Below are 11,777 nucleotides of genomic sequence, written 5' to 3'. Positions count from 1 at the left end.
AATTTTTTTATACTTATAACTTAGCTCTCTTAACGAATCTGAAGGTCTACATAACCTGCTCCGTTAACTAAACGAGGTCTGGTTTTTATTTAACAGTGTTATTGAGATCAGAGTTTTGAAACACGCAGCGTAATTACAGAAGAGGATTAGAATTGTCTTAATTTCTAATCCTTACAGAAATAATTTGGGGACGCTTATCAGGGTTCCTTATCAAAACCGTTAAGCTGCATTTTATCAGCCAGCTCCACTGGACAGCAAGTCATTCTGGACACCTGAAAGAGAAACAGCCAGGCCAAGACCAGCACTGTTTTATTTCTTTCTTCTTTTTGCCTTTAACGATTTTCAGTGTGATTCAGTTTTAAAATTATAACCTCATGGTGCTGTTTTATGCCAGCTCCTGTCTAGCACCTGCCGATACACACACCCGCTGTATTGCCTGCAGCATGTCCCCCAGCTCTGGTGGTTCCTGGGATCCTCCGAGCACCTTCCCAGTCCCGCTACATTGCGCAGAGGTTCTGCAGGTTACACAAGTACAATGAGTTCCTACAAATTTATTCACTTGTGACTCCACAGTAAAAGGTGTGGTGTGGTGTTGAAATAGCCTCCTACCTCCCCAGTGACTTTATCATTTAATAACTGTATTTGGATTGATTTAAACTGTGGTGATGCTAGTGTTTATTATCTATGTACTCAAAAAGCACTGCAAGACAGTAGTGAGTCCCCTGATCTACTAAGATGCTAAATTGATTTCTCTTTTCTGCCTGTTCCTTCATATCTATTGATAAGCTCAGTTTAGATGATTTAATTTAGTTTATGGTAAAACCTTTTATGCTTTGGTAACGTTAGGGGCTTACTCTCTCTGGTAGCTGGAGTCATAAAAGGATTTACTATTCTCCTTGACATACAAAATCTTCGGTGAATAAGAGCTAAAGTAACTTAGAAGTGAGTCTCTTCCTCTTGCAAATGATAGAAGAGCAATGCCAAAGTAAGGCTGAATCATGTTGCAGGTGCATGAATGTGTTTTCAGATTCCCCTTCACATACAGAAATTCAGGGAAATAATGGGCTCAGTAAGGCCTGAAGCTGTCTTTATTGCTCTCTTCATTTCTAGAGAAGAAAATGAAACAATCAATGCATTCTTAGCCAAACATACATTAGCTGCATGAATTACTACAGATTTATTTTAGAATTTAAGTAGGAGATCAAACAGATTGGAATTAGAAACATGAAAGCTTCTCTAAGTCACCGGATGAACACAGTGAATGTGCATTAAAATTATCTCCTAGGGAGAGAACAAATGTTTTCTTTGCTCAGTATGCACATTGTTATCAGAACAAATGAAAATAGCCATGAGGTTGCTCAGCAATGTGATTCCATCCTCCAATTCTGTTGTGTGGGTTTTGTTTTTTTTTAAAAAAAAAAAGGATAGCATGCAACACCTTATTTAATTTCTATCAGGCATATCTGAAATTGAGCATGCATGGAAAAGCAAAACATATAATTAGGACTTAACAGACGCCTTCAAACGAATTCAGTGACTGGCTTTTGTACTGTGTGAAGAAGGGCTGGAAACAACTGCAACACAGATGGAGAGGCTGCAGAGTAGCTCCCTTGTCACACTACCTTGTGTAGTGCTCCCACTACCAGACTAGAAAATGCTCTCTGGTGTAACATTACCCATTGGCTGGGAACACTAATAATTTTTGAGCTGTATTCCATCCATTCTTATGGCTGAGAAACCTGTGCAAAGACTCAAGATTGATATAAATTAGCCAGCACATGACGTTCAGCAAGCTGACGTGTGAGGAACGGTGCAGCAAGTAACTCAGAGCTGATGCTCTGCCATTTCACCTACAAGCACTGGGATAAAAATCACTGCAATACCCACAGTACAATTCTGAACTGGACTCTGAGCACTGTAGCAATTCCACTGTAAATCAAATATAATTATAGTCTATACTATCCAGTATACTTATTTTAAACTGCCATTTCACTTGCATCCAATTACCAGTTCAGCAGGAAAAGCACAAGAGGGTAAGGATAACCAGGCTTCTGTGTTTCATTGACAATTACATAATTTTCCTCCCCCCCCCCCCCCCACCCCCCCTTGTGTTACCAATACCTAAAAGGTAGCTGCTATGGCTACTCTTTTTCATCAAAATTTGACCCAGACACTTCCTAAGAGGCTTTATTTGATCCTAGAGAATGTAACTTGAGTTCCACCTGTCCCAGGGGTCATTGCTAACACTAATTCATGGCTTAATTTCCCTTATTTCTCTACTACAGTTATATTTTTAAAGTTCTAGTGGCATGCTTTTGAGTATAAATTTCTATTACGCCCATTCTGCATAAAGCATTGCGCTTATTCATTGCAAAACCCCACACAGTTTTAAAGTCTTAATGATTTTGCAGTAGGAGAGTGTCCTTGGAATCAGCTAAAATCATTATTACTAACAACTCTTCCATATTTCTTTCTCTAAGTTCTCAATACATATTCATAGCACAGCGATTTTTGGGTTCATAAAAGAGCAAATTACAGCTTATTTCCCAAATGATTGCAAAGCTCTCCTTAACATGCACAGATAGAAAACACAGCAAAAACTTGGAACTACGTGCCAGTGAGGCTGTTCCACAGGAAGAATAAGACAGGATATAAAGGAACGCATAAGCTCACCTACAGACATCTCTCTATTTTTTCACAGGGATAATAATGCCACACTCATAGTATCGCATTAACAAGAACATAAGGATGACAGTGTATTGGCTCATCAGAACAATAATCTGTTCAGCTCATTTAACTAAGTCAAATCAAGTTCAAAGCACCAGGAAACAGAAATATCATCATGTGCTCACACGTGAACGTCAGATCATTCCACAGACTGAGTGCTTCCCATGAAAGGGATACAGGACACGTCGAGTCCATCGCTCCTAAGTCATGAGGTATGCTTCCATGATACGGAGAGCTCTGTTCTCTTTGCTGTGTCACATGGAATAAACACACACTGACTCTCTGGCACCTCAGTGATTCTACCTTTAGCAGCAACAGCAAGAAGGGGTATTTACTCTGTAAACAGTGTCCTGAACAGAGCGGTGGCACGCCATCAGGGATGGTGGGCTAGTAGCTACAGGTAAGAAATTATACCTGCCCTGAAGGTGTAATGATTTCATCTCTGTTCCTCACTGCTTAGGCTATTTTTCAGTAATGAACAGTGTACAAAACCTCTTGTACTTGAAAAGCAAAAGCTGTCTGAAGCATGCAAGTGAACTTTTATCTGATTAATATAAAACCTAATAACATGTTGACAAATAAGCATGCTAATTCAGACAGTCTTACTTAAAGAGATGAAGAAAAGGGGATAAGCATAAACCATGGAACAAAACTAATGTCAGAGATCTGCAGAAGAATTGAAGCTGTTTCAACTGTCAACAGAGCTTAAAACCATGAAAAGTCAGATTTTCTTTTGCATAAAGAAAACCCTGTAATCCAATATACCTTTCAACTATGACTCAGTCTGTGCAGTTGTATATTCTGACCCAAGCATGTAAGTAAAAGGAGAGCCTGTAGTAAATGGGCTGACGAATGTGAAGGAAAAAAAAAAAAAATACTGCAACAGTTATATAAGGACCACATCATAAGAAAGTAGCTGAATGAACAAGACAACAGCCCTGTGGATTTACACACATATAGTATATAAGTGTGCCCAGAGAGAAAAGAAGAAGGAAAAAAAACAAAAGGGGGAAAAAAAAAAGCTAGTATGAGACTACTTCAGTGATTTAGAGGATCAAAATTGTGTTAAGAAAGGACAGGTACTTGTTTTCACAAAGCTTTCAAGAGATTTTTGAGAAATCCTTCACACAATTTAAGACCTAGACTATGCAACTGTACACATTGTTATAATAAAACATCGTATGTAAATATGATGCCAAACAGAGGCAGTGAAATACTTGTCAAAAATTGAAAGAGAAAGTAATGGAAAATGTGAGAAAATTCCTGCCCTTGCACTTCCCTTTTTCTGAAGGTAGTCATCCGAGATCCTCTTTCATATGCATCAACCTCTCACACGGGATCAATGGTACTCCCCTGAGCTGACATTTGTTTATTTATCCTTGAGGGCAACAGTAGCATGGTTGCATGCACTACTGCCCCGAGATGTCATCCCTTCCCAGAATATTTACATGGCTGTCAAAACATTCCAGTTATTTCCTTAATTGAGTGGAAGATTAAAGTGCCAGATAGAGAAGCCAACTAAATTAATCATATATTTTAACAGAAATAAGGAAATACAATTTTAAAAAAAATGCAATAGGACGACTTAAGATAATATCCACCAGTATCTGGCGCAGCAGGCAGATGGAAAATGTTACAAAATGGTACCTACTTAAAATCAGAATTATATGAAGGTAATTTTACCTTTCCTAAACAAATACTTTCTGTACAGAGTTCTCAGTATGGGAAACCTCAAAAGTAAACAGATGTTCCAAAGGGACCAGGGGGAGTGGGTTGGGAGGCAGGGAGAATACTGCAACAGGCAACAGTAATGAAAACCAATTTATACATGGGTTTCTCTATATTTATACATTACACGTTTATGAATTCTCTTAACCAGAAAGCAGTCAAGCTGGTAGACAAAACCAGCAGGGTCACAAATTCTAAATTAAAAGTAGCTAACAGAAAAGTACTTTGATCTTTTACAGCTATGAGAGGAGTTCAGGGTAATGCAATATACATACCACAGAAATTCCCATGATACCCAGATTGGCATATGCATTTACAATGCTCAGTGTTCAAATATCCTTTGTCATAGCACTTTTTCCCATGGCAGCACATTATTTGGTTTGTCCATGTCTGGGGAGGTGCTGAGAAGATTAAATGGGCTTTAAAACCTGTTTGAATAAAAGAAAAAGTATTTATTTATACTTAATATTTGTATTCACTTTGTCAGAATCATTTATAGACAGGTTGTGTTGATTTTTCAGTTGCTAAATCAACCAACCAGTTGCTTTGGGAGTTCACTATAATTAGCTTTTATGAACCTATCATTATTCACAGACCATCTTGGAACAAATGAACAAAAACATTTTTATGCATTCATGTTGTTGAGTACTAAAAATACAGCAGCTCACGTGTAATTCTCATGCAATTTAGGAAAACCTACACATTTTAAAATATTATTCTGCTATAGGAACTAGTCAACTTTCATAAGTAACAGTAATTACTATAAGTGTTATTTTTTTGTCTTTACTTATGCAATGCTCTTCTGGTCTTACTGGAAAAAAATAGTGGTAGTTATGACCATAAAAATGGCATTGTACTAGCTTGGAAAAAAAATTGAACCAAAGAGATAATATTTAACGCCATTTTTTCATTAGCCAACATGACACTGACCCATTTCCACAGCTATAGGTGTAGGAATCACAAATTCAGTTCTCATCTTCCCTATCACAAAAAACTTTTGTACTCTGATTAGTTCATCTGTTCTCAATTCTACATTCACTGAACTTAATGGCAAAGCAGTGCCCATTGATAGCCATGATACAGGGGTATGAATCACAAAGGTTTTCTATTTCTCAAAAGCGAGGCACACTAGCAAATATTTAACTGCCAAGCTATTTTAAATATTTCATCCCATGTCTACAGATTTACTGAAAGCACAGTGATCCCAGTTGGAAACAATTACTCACTGCAGTGCCCACATTTAGCTCAGCACAAGTCCAGCTGTATTTGCGGGCAATTTGCTTGATGCATTCCAGCACAGAAGGGCTCGTTAGAATTTCTCCAAGGTTCTGTAACGTCCAGAGGACAAAAAGTTAATGCAAAAAACACTACATGTATATGTATAAATATGTATAAAACTATACCTATATCTTGATCTGCAAGCATTCACAATGTTAATATTGCCACAATATAACATTGTTTCAGAATAAAACACTAAAAGTGTGCTGTCTTCCTCATGGACAATTGTCACTCCAGTGGTCATTACTGAATATTCTTCCTGAAGTTCTTCACAGGGAAGAACAGACACAGTGCAAAGACCTGGATCAGTTTCAGATCATACAGCACCAATGGAGAGCGCTGCAGCCCAGTTAGCTGTGATCAGCGTTGAGCAGACCTAAAGCCAGTGGTGCCAAGACAGCCCCAAAATCTATTTTTATGCTCTCCTGAGGGCCCTGTGCTCAGAGTTGCTTAAGTATGGAAACCAGCAGCAGCTGCATAATCAATTTATGTGAAATAATTCAAAAATTATTAAGTCAGAGATTCATCAAGATGGTACTGAAAGAAGTGACTAAATCCTCTTATTTCTAGTCATGTACCACGGAATTAGGACCACTGCATCTAAACTACAGTGTTACAGGTCATACTAGCACCTTTTTAAGAGATACACTAACTCATAGCAGCCTTGGGCTCTCATCATTCCAGATTTGTGTTTGCAACTACTAATTCACAAATTCTCCCCCAACCTTCCAGGTTCTGTTTCCACAGATTGCAGCCAGGGAGACTGCCAGAAGAAATGGCAGTTGACCACATGGGGAAACAACATTAAAGGAGCATGCGAAGTTCACCCTGTTGTTGCCATCTTAGAACAGGAGCAGATTTTGGCCGTGGCAACCAAGGCACTGTATGCATTTTGACCAAATGCCCCAAGTTAACAACTCACCAAATGGTTCCTTTGTTCCTTCATCTGGGCAGTCAAAAGAACTGTAGGACACGGAGACCTGTATCTCTTTCCAGCTGGTTAGAGTCAAGAAGTAAAAATCTTAAGCACTTTTTTTTTTTTGTCATTCAATGTGCAAACCTTACATCTTCTAGTTTCATTTAAGGAATTTGCTAGAAATACCTCGGATACATTTTCATAGACAAAAGGATGTCATGCAATAACGGCACCTGAACAGTCAGCATAATCCCAACCTTCATCGCAAATGTGTGTGCAGTTACAGTGATTAAGGACACACAGCTCTTACACTTTAAAGGACATTCTATTAGAAAACAGAAGAACTAACTTCAGAACTCAGCTAATACTGATAATAGTGCACAAGGATTGGGTCTGGGCTGCTTTAAAGCTAGGGAAATAAGAGGAGATTGGTACCCTGCTCAACTAAGATAAGGCACTAATGCATACTTATTGTATCAAGACAACCCAAATGACCATGAGAAGCACTGAACAAAAGAACATAACCCATACCAGAGAAAAAAACAGTGATTCTGTTTTGCCTGAAAATGACATGCAAATTAAAATGTTAATTAAAAAAAAAGTCTAGTACTGAAAATAAAAGCCACTTAGGGCAGACCAAACAGAACTGACTTAACATGTTATTTGATAATTTCTATTACTGACAGTAAATATTTATTCTAACAGAAAAGCACTATATATAATATAATTAATCAGAAATAAATACACAAAGTTAATTGAATAGTTTATATCACACATTTTTCCAAATATTAACCCAAATCCATAATAATTAGGGACACTGTAATAAATTATTTCTGGGCTATGATGTTATACTATGTTCATTCAGCGAGATGTGTCAAATGATATTATAGGTATAAATGGTGATGTTATTTGCTCTTAGGATAGTTTTGACCATTACATTTTGCTATCATGGGAGAAAAAGAGAAAGATTTTTAATGTATATAGTATAGATAATAAAAGCACATTTGTTTAAAAAAATCAACTAGAAACAATACCTAACCCATCTTTATGTCATTAAAAAAACCCTGTAATTCAGACAGTTTCAAAATACTTCTTGTGTTACAATAATATGAGTTTTTTAGAAAAACTCAGCACTGAACAGTTTCCACTGACAATGAGAGCTCAACACACACTTCGGAAGGAATAGTGTGAGGGCTAATTGTGTTTAGTTGTATGCAAGTAAAGAATAATAATAAATACTACAGCAGATAAGGACAGACCTTGTTGTTTTGATGGCACTGCACAGTGAATAACACAAGAAAAACTCTACCCACACAGCTTGGGTTGATTCATCTTTTCCTCCCTTCATTATGAATCAGATTCCTTATTATCTTTTTATTGAATGAAAACCTGACTACAGCACAGTCAGTGGGAGTTTTGCCATTGACATCAGTAAGGCCAATTCTTGATTACCTCACCAACTAATATTAAAAATATCCTTGTATATTTAAACCTTAATCATAGCTTAACTACAGTTTTTTGAAGGAAAGAAAAGACTTGCTGCAAAAAAAAAAAAAAATAAAAAAAGACAAATGCCTCCCTGTTTCATACACCTCAGGCTTTATCTTTCAAATGACATAAAACAGAAGTTGCTGGCTTTTCTGTTGCTGCTGAATGCATTATAACTTGCATGCCGGCCCTTGCAATGCATGAAATGGGAGTTACCACCACCACATCACTAATACACATGTGCCCATGCAATCTGTGCAATCCTACATCTCCGGGATTAGGAAGGCAATGTCCTGGAACAAGGCTCATGCAGAGGAACCCAGAGCAAAGCACTCACCTGCAGGGATCGCACTGCAGGTTCCACAGGTCCCCCTGCAACATGTGCACCTCACCACCTTAACCACAATGAGAGATGTACAGACTGAGGAGAGACCACAGTCATTAATAAACACCTTCAAAATACAGTAAATTTCAACTCCTTTGAGGACTGAAAGGCTCTTTGGCCAAAAAGGAATATTCCATGTAGGAGGCCTTAACATTGTAGGTTTTATTTCACAGGTGTTAACAACCCTTGCCCTTTACTGAAGGTAATTCTTTTTAAAATAGTTCTCACAATGAACAATAAGGCTATATACACGGAGTAGAGTGTTAGACAACGTTTTTACAGGCATGCATTTCTTACTGCAAAGTCCATCTTCACACCACCGGGATCACACTTAGGACATGGGTCTCCTGTGACATCAGGCTGCATTAATGTTCACATCTATATTACTCCTAAACAAAAACAAGATAGAAAAATTAGGTTTTACATATACACGTTTGTTAATCCATTTCTAACCTACTGGAACAGAAATAGAAGGTTAAGCTGAAAATAAACCAAATTGTAATGGTTTCACCATCTAATGAAACAAACCCAAATTGCCAAGATAGGCAACGTGCATTTAAAACATGAGAAATGAAAACACCTTCAAGAAAGTAAACTTCTGAGCATGAGCCAAGCATAGCTAATGAAATAACATTTTTCAGAGTAGTCAAAGAGCATCTCCAAAACTGACTCACTTCTCCCACTAGTCCCACAGAACCCCACATTTTAGGGCTACAGATTTCAGCCTCTTGGATGAAAAAAAAAAAAAAAATCTGTTTTGCTGCAGGAAGGCACAAAATTTGCAATTTTCTAGCTAACTGTCTCCCTGCTTGAAGAATTGTGGTTTTCATTCTGAACTGAAACACAGCCAAGCTTTCAAAAACTCTTTTCTTTTTTTTTTTTTTTTAATTCAGGTATACTTATAAGCTAGGTTGACTGGCGGAGCAACACAGGTCCTAAATGGGAAGGAGCCACATTGCTCAGTGCCCATCTCTTACTCCCTCTGTTGCCGCTCCTGGTTGTGTTTCCTGTCTTTTAAGTGACACCCTATGGGATATCTGTCTAAGTTCACAGGCCAGTTTTACCTCCATAGTGGTCCGGACTGTATATATTAATAGCAGAATAAGGGACTGATCTGCTGGGCGATGGGGGCAAGTCACTTTCTTCTCAATAGGCCACTTCATGCCATTGCTTATTTTGTAAGAACAGACAATCAAAAATCTTACAACAAGCCTACAAGTAATAGGTATCATTTCTGCAAATTACTTACAAACTAAACCATCAATATTTTCTACAAGCAGCAAAGCAATAACTGGAAAACATCTTTCTTTTCCAACATCCAGACCACAGAACTCCAAATGGTTCACCCCGTCGAAATTCAGAGCTGATAAATTACACTCTGGCAAATCCTTCCATGACACATACATCACATCACATTATACACACATGACACCGTGTAACTGGACATGCCTGTCGAAGCACGACACATCACAGAACAGCACGTCAGGAAATGTGAAAGGGCAGTCTTACAAACTGGGGTTAACAGGCAGTGTGGCTTCACTCAATGTTTTCATCAAATGCTTTACCCAAATCCTTGTGATAACATGCAGGCAGCAATGCTGGCTCACAGGCAAACTGGGAAGTATCTTCCTCTAAGCCTATAGTCACTGCTGCAATAAACAGCCACTAAACATTTGACTACCTCTAATATTTTCCTTCTTTAGGCAACTGTCCCTACGATAAAGATGTCTCCAATATGCACGTCTGCCTGCAGGAGTCACTTCACTTTTTCCTGTTCACAGACATGGAGAAATGAAAAATTAAATCTGATCGGGTCTGTACATGAGAGTTCAGGACCTTGAGCTGGAAATCACCAGAGGCCTGTAAGGAATTCTGGCAAAATCCTGCTGCGTGTTTGCCTTATGCTTATGTTCTGCCCTAGACACGCACTATTGGCCATGATTATAGAGAAGACGCTGGGCTAGATGCACCTTTGGTCTGATTCAATTTGATTATAGTTATTCTCTCATGTTAAGTGATACTTAAGATACTCAACTTCATTGAGTCAGCAGCGTGGAGTCACCATGACCGTGATAAGTTCTGGATATAATTTCACAGAACAAGCTGGTTATGAAACTCCTAAAAAAATTATTAGTCACAACAGCACAGGAGTTAAAGATCTTCTGCAGCAAGTCCCACCACTTTGAGAATTCTTTAAAATGTCAGGCACCGGCTTTTTATTTCAGCATTTCACATCATTTTTCTATAAATGCTAATGTTAAGATATCACTTCACGTGTTATTTTTCTATAGCACCTTAATAGAACCTCAGCAGCTGATTCTCAAGAACAAGTTAGCTTTGTGCTCCTAATTGAGCTATAAATCAGTAACAGGTATAAATTACGGAGTTTTTGGCAACTAACTAAGGTAAAAAGTTATTAAAAATATATTTACCAGGATAGCTTCAATTTATTACCCTACAGCTCCTTAGAGGTACTGTATATACTGTAGTTAAGTCAAATAAAATATGCCAATATATAATCTTTTTCCACCACTGGTACACATCTTACACATGCAAGTCAAATATTTTAGACACCAAAAGAGAAAACCTGCAGCTGCAGCAGCAGAGAACAAAGCTACAATCTAAGCTGACACCTCTCAAAATATAGTTCCTGGGCTTTAAGTCACTTGGCCCAGTCCACAGCTCTGTAAAGCAGTACTGTTTCAATAGTTTAGTCTCTTATTTAAAAAATAAATCTTCTCATTAAAACACATTTTCCAGTGATGTAGCTGCTGCTAGAAAACAAAGAGAAACATATTTTATTTGCGAGTATACAGGCAGTCAGATTACTTGTTTCTCTCTCTCTCTCACCTCAGGGAATTTGCCACCACTAGGATAAAGCATGAAAAGCTGCTAGAACACAAAATTCTTTTCCAATTACACACATAAAAAGGTATTTTGTTTATTCATCCAAAGTTAATTTTTATGGCTTTCATAAAAGCCCAGAACTATGGTCTTTTCTATTACGAATGGAAAGTGTTTTATTAGACTGATTCAAGACAAAGCTTTACTTTCAACTCATAACACATGAGAATGTCATGTGAAAACCATTAAGCAGGTTCAGGCCAGAGCACTGGTATACCTGGTTCATGCTGGAGCCACCCGACCAAGGTCTTTTGGCACGTATTTTGCATGTTTTGCATTAAGCCATACAAGAGCGAGTCCAAGGCTGGTGTCATATAAACAGCCACTGAATATACAAAGGCAACATATTTA

General features: G+C 37.9%; 1 long non-coding RNA gene across 1 annotated transcript; it reads right to left on the bottom strand.

The window, feature by feature from the left end:
* Nucleotides 1–2,112: 2,112 nt before the first annotated feature.
* Nucleotides 2,113–11,746, bottom strand: LOC129737360 (uncharacterized). The gene is made up of 6 exons (XR_008735128.1): nucleotides 11,644–11,746; nucleotides 8,820–8,911; nucleotides 8,475–8,558; nucleotides 6,656–6,729; nucleotides 5,682–5,783; nucleotides 2,113–4,883 (listed from the first exon to the last, which is right to left on the bottom strand). It is a non-coding gene; the product is annotated as an uncharacterized LOC129737360 (long non-coding RNA).
* Nucleotides 11,747–11,777: the final 31 nt, after the last annotated feature.

This window comes from Falco cherrug, chromosome 14 (genome assembly GCF_023634085.1).
Source record: "Falco cherrug isolate bFalChe1 chromosome 14, bFalChe1.pri, whole genome shotgun sequence".
Lineage (NCBI taxonomy): Eukaryota > Metazoa > Chordata > Aves > Falconiformes > Falconidae > Falco > Falco cherrug.
Note: the sequence above shows the minus strand (reverse complement) of the source record. Positions and strands in the feature narration are given on the sequence as shown.